Source organism: Oculina patagonica, chromosome 13, assembly GCF_052425735.1.
Source record: "Oculina patagonica isolate OP01 chromosome 13, crgOcupat, whole genome shotgun sequence".
NCBI classification, from domain to species: domain Eukaryota; kingdom Metazoa; phylum Cnidaria; class Anthozoa; order Scleractinia; family Oculinidae; genus Oculina; species Oculina patagonica.
In genome coordinates this window covers 15,953,763-15,964,751 of record NC_135770.1, presented here as the reverse complement: position 1 = coordinate 15,964,751, position 10,989 = coordinate 15,953,763, and the positions used below count along the sequence as shown (strand labels likewise).

The following is a 10,989-nucleotide window of genomic DNA, read 5'->3' as shown; positions in this document are numbered from 1 at the left end:
AATCGGCCACGCCCGATTAATAATGATCAGCATGTTAAGATACAACTTTTGGCATTTAAAATAAATTTGTACATGGAGTTCAGAGCCAACTTAAATGTTGGAGGAGGAGGTGGTAATAACAATGGTTTTAAACTCGCTGCGCTTGGGTAAACTCAAGAGCAAAAGCATATCATTTTCGCTTTAAAACCTTATCCTAAACAAAAAAGTTTGCACAATTTTGTCTTCCCTTCATCCACCATCATACCACCGCCACTACCACCACAATCTTGGACGGTCGGGAAACAGTTAAATACCCGATCCTCTGGGATTTACCCGACATATAAAACACTTGTCACTAAACGAAATGGTCAAATTCCTGCTTATAGAATCGAATTTATGGCTTTCGACTTTATACCAGAGGCAGGAAAACTTTCTGTTTAGTATGTCTGGTATCAACATGTCTAGACAGCAGCAATTAAAATTTTACAGACGTGTTTTGGCAAAAACATCAACCTCCTCAACTGCCTTCAGTTGAAGTCTTACAGAAGATGTGAGTTTGAAAAAGAGCAGCTAGCAATTTCTAATTCAGTACGTAGACAAACAACAGAAGAAAGTGCGGTAACAACTAGGATTGGCTTGAATAGACTGATATGTTAAAGTTGCTGATTAAGCGAAGGGTTTTCCCACAGAATATACAAAGATTGTATTACCTTGAGCTGACAGGTAGTGACTGCTTGAAAATTGGATAAAATTATTCTATGGAACTATTAAAATGGCGACAATGCGCATAAGCGTGTGCGATTAAATAAACATACAACAGACTAAAAAACTTACAGTATCTGTTTCTTTATGGTATGTGCATATTCACTTACAGCCAAATCAGTATTTTACGGTTTCCAAACACTCCCTTAGATATATGTTTAATATTGTTAGATGGCAAATCCCTGAAGGAAATAGGCAACTATTTTTTTGGATAATGTTACAAAACATGATTTTAGGCTTACACAGGTATAAAATTGTTCGTCTTAAAAGCTTTTGTCTCATTTTTATTTCTGCATACGATAAAAGAAATAAATATAAGTTCTCCTTTCAGTATGTTATGTAAGCTACTATTTACTTACAGTAAGTACATGTTTTTTAAGTTTTCAAATACTCTGTCAGGCAGAAATGTAACATTGTTTGACGACAAATATCTGTGAAAACATGAATTTCACTTGATAAAATGAACAGCATACCAAAAGATCAAAATTTTGCGCTGGGTTGTTGGAAAAACGATTTACGCTAATTTAGAAATAAAAGTTTCTCTTTTATAATGCATTTTTCACTGCTATTGTTTTGCTGAGTTTCGCTTATAGTCAAAAACGATGAACCAAAACCATTGCTAAACAGCTCTAAAGCTGAAATCAAAATAAATGCTAACCTTGGGTCAACTTAATCGTGCATTCAAATACCGCCGGATAGAATAGCTTTTAGTGTTCATAACCGTCAATTTTAGTAATACGTGACATTTTGAATTGAAACTCTTTAGTTGGCGATATGCATTCATCAATCAATACTGATTATGACTTTATATGAAAGGCGTTGGCGTTTACCGCGGAGGTCAAATTCAGGCCCGAGATCAGTCGACAAAAGAATGGTGGAAAATTCTCACGTCTATTTGCATGGAATACTAGTGTATACTATCAAGTATATAATTCGTCAGGGAAATTTACGTGATAATTTTTTTGCCATTTTTGTCGACCGAACTCGAGATTGAATTTGACCTCCGTGTTAAAAGCAAACGCCTCCCATATAAGGCAATAAGGTTTACTGAAAAAGACCTATTGGCAACTACCTGTAGGAATTTGATGGTGGCTAAATTGCTGTATAATGAACACAATTGGATACACTTTGTCCATACTGTAGAATTTCTCTTTGTCTTTTCACTTACAAGTATGCCAGTTTGGTCAGTGTTGCAAAAACTCTGTCAGGTAGAAATTTAATAGCATTTGAAGACAAATTCCTGTAAAAAAACATTACCGGCTATGTAAAAAAGCAAACCAAATTTCAATTCTCAGTCCCGCACAGTTATCAGATTTGATAACCTCGTGACGTCACAACATGGCGCCATTTCGCAACTCGGTGAGATTTCGGAGGATATCTCGTTTGTTCGTCTATTTTTCGGTTGTGTTCGTGTGTTCTACCCATAGTTCTACGCGATGACCTTGAGAGAAAGATGAACTTCAAAAGTGCATAAAATGGCGAGCGTCGGTGGTGAGTTGTGCGGGTATTTGTTTGACGATTTGAAGAGATCGCTCGAGGATGGCAGTTCATTCCAGGTATGTTTATATTCTTTGCCGTCAATTTTAAGTCAGTTGCGCATTTTTGTGGAACACGTAGAAAAAATGCTGTGTTCTTCAGTTATTTTTCTTTCGATTTATCGCTTGCTCATCCGAGGGCACAAAGAATTCTACGAGGGCACTATGGTTTTGTGATTTGCTCTCTGATTCCTCTACTGACCGCCATGTTTAATTGTTTGTGTTTCTAGTGTACGTTCTATAGAATGGCTAAATAATGGATTTTCACATACAGAAAATCGTTCGTTTGTTTCTTTACTGCTTATGTTTGGAGGGCTTAGTGCTACCGTCCGTAGTCCTTTTGTGGTTGACAGTGAAATCAGCGAAGTATGAGTGAATTTATGAGTGTTTAGAGTATGGCCGCTGTATGCGCAATGGAATTTGAGCGGGCTTTATTTTGTTTGTTAAACACGCTTTTAGTTCGCCCTATCCTTCGTGCAACCCGCTTACAGAACGAGTAATACACATTTATCTGTTTATTCGACTTAACCATCGCGCAACACGCTTTCAGAACGAGTACTACACATCTACTTTCCAATCTTGGACATATCCTTCGAACAATTGTTATGTAATATCATGAACTGCTTTACTGCGGTAGACGGTATATTTATCTCTTTCATTTTGCATACAGATCTAGAAAATCGTTCGTTTGTTTCTTTACTGCTTATGTTTAGAGGGCGTAGTGGTACCGTCTACAATCGTTTAGTGGTAGACAGTGAAATCAGCGAAGTATTATGAGCAATTGTTATCGCGGCACGTAGTCACAAAGTCTTTGAATTTGTAATGAGCGGGCTTTATTTTGTTTGTTATACACGCTTTCAGAACGAGTAATACACATCTGCTCAACATATATCCTTCGTGCAATCCGCTTACAGAACGAGTAACAGATCTATTCAACTTATTCTTCGCGCAACACGCTTTCAGAGCGAGTAATACACATCTACTTTTCAATCTTCAACATATCGGCTCCGAACAATTGTTATGTAAATTCGAAGCGCGTGACTGCGGTAGACGGTATATTTTTCTCTTTCATCTTGTCACGCTTATTAACCCAAATATTTCTTTATTCAACAGATCATCGAAGCAACTGACCGCCGAAGGCACTGAGACGAAGAAGTTCTGAGTATGAACTCAATAAACAACGCATCTTTTATTTCTCTACCTTTGTATCGGTTTCGTTCTTGTCTTAGTTAATAAATATTAGCAGCGTTGGTGATGAAATTGCTTCAAATAAAGACATTCACGGTTATATTGGTGTACCAGTACACTTGGACAAATTCAAAAGTCTCAACAAATTTGGAGAAATACTATTTTACAAGCAAGGGGAATACAATAAAAGCGAATAAACTCCGGATGTCCGGAAACCTAAGACCTAAGATCTAAGACCGCGCGCGTTCGATGATCTAATCTAAATATGCTTTGTCTGTTATTTTCGACAAGAATTTAAACGTAAATGCATGCGGCCAAGGGGAAATTCAAGTCTAGACTTTTTTATCTTTAATTTAGTGTATAATTTGAGTCGCATTTAACTGAGAGCCGTATCTATAAACAAGCTTTCTTGAAATGGCCGCCATATTAAAATGAGAACTGTTGCCATGATAACATGTCACATGAGCTCAAACTTAGGGGTTGATTGGCTAATGGTTTGTTTTGGCCGTGGTTATCAAATCTGATAACTGTGCCGGGCTGATTCTGGTAACAATTTCATGACTGGGTTTTAGTTTTTATAATAACGGCATATTATCGTTTGTCATTTCTCTTAAGCATTCTTTGCTTGCGATGAAATGTACAACCTATCCGTACAGTATGCTATGTATGTGTCTATTCACTTACAGCCATATCAGTTTTGTCAGGTTTGCAAACACTCTGTCTGATAGAAAGGTAATCTTGTTCGATTGCAAATACCTGCGTAAAGTGTTACACGGTAAGTGATTCAGGGAAAGATGGAGTTTGGTATTGCCCCCGCAGGGTTTTGGCACCGAGGCCGCACGTTTTTCCCATATTCCGACGATTTTCTGCCGCTTGGGAATGGCTTTGGTTTTGAAAGTGCAATTCCCAAGCGGCAGAAAATGGTGGGGGAATTTAAAATTAACAACGCTCTTCCAACAACACAGAATAATTAAATACGCCATGCAGGTTTGCAAAGCGGCGAGCAACTTAGAAAGCAAAAGTTACCATATTTTCAGTCCAAAACTTTTCAAACCGTATGAACCAAACACATTGAAACTTGGCATGAACCTTTGAATTATCGTGTATTAACACTTGCTTGAAAATAATGCAAAACAAATCGACAAATTGCAGTTATAACATTTGTTTGAATTTCTCAATATATCGGCTTAAAATTGTCCAACTTTATTGATTGCTAAATTTTTGATGCAAAACTCAGACTTTAATCTTTTACACACAAGTTTTAAGCGATATCAGCCTTTAAGGGGGTGGGCATTTGGTCAAGATAGCTATCATATTTCTGGGGCAGTTGAGACGAGCAGAATAATAGAGCGGTTTTTAGAGCAACTTGCTGTGTGTGAACTTCAACATATTGCCAACGTGTTTGAAGTCATAACAAAAAATTTCACCGTGGCATTGTAAGAATAATCGAGGTTTATTAAAAAAAAGACTTCAGAAAACCGCTTATAACTAAAAAAACCCCGGCTTGATCAGCACAATTTTTAAGATTTTACCTCATATTTCAGGATTCTTTTGCCAGGCTTTAAAAATTATAAATCGCTTAATGTTTTGCTTTTTAAAAACACGTTTTAAAAAGGGACCTGTTAGACCAATAGGTCGGCAGGCATTTGCATTGACAGAGGTGAGAAAATCTTTAGGTAAACTCGTTAATTAAGAGGCCGTCTTTCTGAAATTCGCTCACTCAAACTCTAGCAACTGAAAGACTTTACCGAGGCTAGAACTAAAACAGATTTGGTTTGATTCAAAATGATTTTCTGGCCGCGTTAGGAGCCATTAAATATTTTGCCCATTTCCCTCCGCAATGTCTGGCAAATTAGAAAAATAGGCATTTTTCGAGCCGCTGTCAAATATTTTATTTGCATCGAATATCGACAATTTTTGTATCAATTTGTTCATAAACATTTCTAGTTTTCTAAGAAAGTAGCAAGTTTTCCCTCGATTTATCTTGAAATGCGAAAACACGGATAAAGTGACCACTACTGATTGGCATCGAACGAAGGTTAAAAAAATGACCTTTATTTAGAAGCAAATATTTCAATTTCGGGACCTAACTGATAGCTCTACTTTACACAGCCGAAAAGTGTACTCCTTTATCGGCTAAAATATGCAAAATCACATGTACGTTTTCAGTATTTCAAAAGTTATGATCATTTGTACAATTCGATGGAACTTCTCTTTATAGTATGCTCTGTATGTGTCTTACTCACAGCCTTGTCAGCTTTGTCAGGTTCTCAAACACTCTGTCAGATAGAAAAGTGATCTTGTTTGAGGACAGATACCTGCAAAAAGCACTGTAAGATAAGCAAAACGGTAACAAAAATTTCCTAGTTTAGACGTTAACAGAGTATGACTTGGTTTCAGTTTTCATTATTAAGATATAAAACCATTTGCCACTTCTCTTAACTATTTCTTTTGGGTTGTTAAATTAACTACATACAAGAAACATAGCGTTTCTTTTTTTCTTTTTGTCGACTATTGTACACAATAATTATTATTTTATTAACTAGTACTAATTAGCCTTTTGTGTATATGTAAAAAATTAAAATGTCTTGTATAATTAGTATTCTGTATTTAGGTCCTCGAAATTCCATGTCAGTAAAAATTAAGGTCAATTTGTCGCAATATTTTATTTTCCTTTGTTAAAGCTGTAAGCAAGTGTTGTAATTAAGGGTTTTTTAACAAAAACCCCTATGGTTGATCTGTATTGTGTTGTACCGTTGTTGTAAATCCTTGACGAAAAAATAAATAATAAAAAAAACAAACATAGCGTTCTTTGTCTGCATCTATAAACGTCTAGCCCGCAGGTTTTTTCAGTTGCTTTTCTTCACTTACAGCCGTCTCAGCTCTGTCAGGTTTGCGAACACTCTCTCAGGTAGAAATGTAATAGCGTTTGAAGACAAATATCTGTAAAAAAGTTTCTCCCGATAAATTGAACATTGGGTGCATAATTTTCTTGCAAATAATTTGTTGTTCAACAACTGAACTGCCTTTTATAATTTTTCCCATAATACATTGAAAGGTTGGAATTATGGGATTGAGGCATTGTTTTTTTTTTAATCTTGGCAGATGATGTTAACAAACGATGGCGAATGATAGATGTAATATCTTTCCCTCCTCCTCCACATAATTGACGCTCATCGTATTCGACGTGATTAGAGAGGTACATAGTCCTCAAATTCGCTGGCAATACAAATGTTTAGTGAGGTTCTTGTGAAAATATTTGTATTAGGATATGGTTATTAAATTAACAGTGAGTTGATTAACACTGAATCGATATAATAGTGAGTTGATTAATGATGTTAGTTACGTCCTTGATGACGTCAATGATGACGTTTGTATAACGTTATTACATTTTAGTCACAAATGTCGTCACACTTTATTAAATTACATTCAAGGCCAAATGTTTTCACATTTAGAAGTTTATTACATTTAAGGCCAAATGTTATGACATTTAGAAGTTTATTACATTTAAGGTCGCTCATTACATTCAGGTCTTCTACACATGTGTCTATTTACTCACAGCCTTATCAGTTTTGACAGGTTCTCAAATACTCTGTCAGATAGAAATGTAATAACGTTTGAAGACAAACTCCTGTAAAAAGTATTTCTCAGTAAGTGAAACTGTAAACAAAAATGTTTTTATTCTAAATAAAATCATGTGACATGGTTTCAGTGTTGAAACTAAAGGCACAACATCGTTACTTTTCAGTGTTCCTTGTTTGCGATGAAACACAATCTGATACAACTTGTTTATACAGCATGGTCAGTATGCTTTGTTTATGGGTTAGAGACTATTGTGAGTGTTTTGTTTACAAATACACGCACGCGCTGGCCGCACAATGGGCAAGTATTGAAAATTTCGAGTTCATTGTGAGGCCAGCAGAGTGCGCGTGTTTGTAAACAAAACACGAACGGACAGACTCTAACCCTCTTAATATACAATCTGAGTACACTGCAAGCGATCATCGTCTTAACGAACTTCAAACAATAATGTTTAAAAATAAGAAGTGCAGAACTACATAATAACACGGGATTAGATTAATAATATAAAAATCACAAATAAGCCGTACAGAAATAAAGCTTAAAATGGTTCATAAAATCGTTCATCAGGTGTGGTCGTTCATAAATACATTTAGCGAAAAGCTTGTTCAAAGCAAGTTGATGGCTTTCACAATCAAGCAACAAGCAAGTCAATCGCACACAAAAATGTATTTATTGAGCTGCAATTTACCTTTGAACATGTATAAAAGCGCTTCAAATTGTTATCCTCTTCGATTTTTTTTTGGTATTGGACCGTTGATAATTTGAGGAATATATTTTTCTTCCCTTTCTGCAAGCCTCGAAGCTGAATACATTTTCAGTAATGCACGATTTTTGTGCTTTATTGTCAATACTGCACTGTGGAGTTTGCTGACGACAGGTAAAGCAAAATTACGTGATCTATTTTAACCAATTGCGAAACGCGTGGATTTTGGACAGCGAACGAAGATTGTATATTAAATTCTTATATTCACTCACAGAGATTCCAGCTTCGTCAGATTAGCAAACACTCTGTCAGGTAGAAATGTAATAGCGTTTGAAGACAAATACCTTTGGGAGGAATTGTCCGATAAATCAAACAGTAACTTAAAATTTCCTTATTTTAGATGAAATTATATAAATAAAAGACAAAAAATCGTATTTCTTTTCTCTTCGTTTTCTTTGTGTACGTAAGTTACAAAAATTAGATTCAACGTATAAAACATTTTTTACAGTATGCTTTGTATGCGTGTAATCACTTACAGCCGTTTCAGTTTTGAAAGGTTCGCAAAAACTTTGTCAGGCAGAAATGTAATCGCGTTTGAAGACAAATCCCTACACAAAGCACATCCCGAAAAGTTAGACAAAATGAATTCCTAAACATTCATGCATTCTTCAGAACGGTCTTTTTCCACTGAATTTGAAAGGTGAAAACAATGCAAAGGGCAAATACTTCTAAGGTTCTGCTTCCGTTCTTGGTTTAACTGTAATTTGTTTCGGTGGATTTAAGAAACTCCGTGCCGTAACCATGTGACGCCGAACAGAAATAAGCCTTCAGCACATGATGCTCTGACAAACCAGAATACCGGAATTACTAATTTAAAATCTACTGATTGGATTTTTTTAGGACAGAAGAGCATTTATTTTCTACAGTGTGTTGCTTCCTGATTTCACTGGACGTTTTACAGGTTAGATTCGCCACTTAATAATACCTATGGTGCATTTTGTTATTAAACGAGCTTTAATAAACAGCTCCAAAGGTAAGTAAAATCCGTTCAAAATACAGCAGCTCGAATTGTTACACGTACTAGGAAATTCGATCATATTACCCCTGAGCTTAAGAAGCTACACTGGCTACCTGTCCGCTATCGTATAATTTACAAAATTCTTTTACTGGTCTACAAAGCTCTCCATGGGGGCAGCGCCTTGCTACATGAAAGAGTTACTTTACTATCACACCTTTCGGAGATTTTTAAGATCATCTACACAGCACCTTCTGGCGACCCCCAAAGCAAAATTAAAAACATATGGAGAGAGAGAGAGAGTGTGTGTGTTTGCTGTGGCGGCCCCAAGACTGTGGAAGTCGATCCCACTTGAACTTATATTAAGTCCTTCTATTGACATTTTTAAGAGACATTTAAAAAAGAACCTTTTTAAACAGGCCTTTTAATTATTTCATTTTTTAGGTACATTTGAACTTATATTTGTAAATATCCGTTTTTTCAATTTTTAGAGTTTTTTTAACTTTTTAACGTCATTTTATTAATATTTTTATTGTAAAGCACCATGGGCAATTAGTGGATTTTGGCGCTATAAAAATACTTTTTATTATTTATTATTATTAAAGAATACCTAATCTCTAATATTTCTCTTTCATATAAATAGAATGCTTGCATCCCTCGTCTTAAAACGAAGAGGTAACCGGTTCTAAGGCTGTTCGGTTGGTATTTCTTCGCGATTCGTTTCGGAGAATTCTTGTATTCGGCGAGGATGGTGCAATCGGCCGTTGGTCTGAACTCCATTTTAAGTTTGTGTTTTGTCCCCATTGCTTTTTCGTTTACTCTTTCTCTTTCAAACTTCTCGACAATTGGTAATTTTTGTTGCACTTTTGTACTTTGAGTCATTTTCAAGTCTTTTTTTATTGAAATCGCGCTGTTAAGTTTGCATCCTGTCTCATTTTTGTCCGCCATTTGTTCGAGATGGATTTTGCAGGAAGCTGCCAGTCATTTTTGATTCCACTGTTTTGCACTGCTAATTCGGCGTTTTGCAGTGCTTATTTCACTTTTTTGCTCTGACTACTTTGGGATTAATTGACGCGTTCTTAGTAAATCAGAATGCAGGAATTGTTGTCATGGTTTCAGTTTTCAAAATAATGGAAACAAAATCGTCTTTTGTTTCTTTTTCGTATTCCTTGCTTGCGATGAAACACAGTTTGATACAACTTGTTTAAACAGTATGTCAGTGTGTTTGTGTTCTTATGTATTCTTACAGGGATTCCAAATTTGTCAGATTTCCAAAAACTCTGTCGGTTAGAAATGTAACGTCGTCTGTAGATAAATCCCTGTGTATTGCCGGGTAAATAAATCAGGTATTTAACAAAATACTGAAATGTTCTCATTCTAAATAAATTGCGTTAATTGGTTTAATTACAGTAATACAGACGTGGGATCTTTTGCAGATAAACTGCTGTTAAAAAAAATATTTAACAATTATTCGCCGAAGGCTCAGTGATTATTGTTGAATAATCCCCTCGACTTCGTCTCGGGTATTATTCAACAATAATCACTTTGCCTTCGGCGAATAATTGTTTTAGTATAATTTTCAGAGGTGAATATCAAAAACAGCAAAATAACTATAGAAAAACACGAAAACACAAGTGCTCGCTTGTATACGTGTAAACCAGTTTATTCATCGATTGAAATCGTATCACTCGTCAGTGCTAAAGTGCTCGCTTGTTTACGTGTAAACCAGTTTAATTCATCGATTGAAGTCGTAATTTACACTCAAGTTTTAGCAATAAAACGGAACAAAACAAAAACTACGAAAAAGATAGATATCTAGTACCTTTTAATCGTTGGTGACTTCTTAGCAATTGTGTAATTCCTCTCGAAATTACTAGCTCTAGTGAGAAGAGAACTAAATAATGTTTTGCAAGTCGATCTGACTGAGTACATGGCCGCGTCGGAGCGATCAAAACCACCATGTTTACGATCAATTCTAATGCCTTGAAAACCATCTCTTGAAAATATTTTCGGTCCAAAAGCCTTGGTAGTTAATTTGCAAAATTCCCAATGTTTCAAATATCCAGGATTTGGAATGATTTCTTTTAAATGAGAGAAATTTTCATTCAGCAAATGCCGCCATGTTCACTGGCCTGGATGGCAAACGTGGCATGGCTTAGTAGCCAAACCTTGATGCTATATTACCGCCTAGCGCGAGGAATATTGCGTCATAGTCCGAGCTTCTC

General features: G+C 35.9%; 1 long non-coding RNA gene across 1 annotated transcript; it reads left to right on the top strand.

The window, feature by feature from the left end:
• Positions 1 to 2,043: 2,043 nt before the first annotated feature.
• On the top strand, positions 2,044 to 3,476 carry LOC144634740 (uncharacterized). Its single transcript, XR_013567251.1, has 2 exons — positions 2,044 to 2,297; positions 3,390 to 3,476. It is a non-coding gene; the product is annotated as an uncharacterized LOC144634740 (long non-coding RNA).
• The last annotated feature ends 7,513 nt before the right edge of the window (positions 3,477 to 10,989 follow it).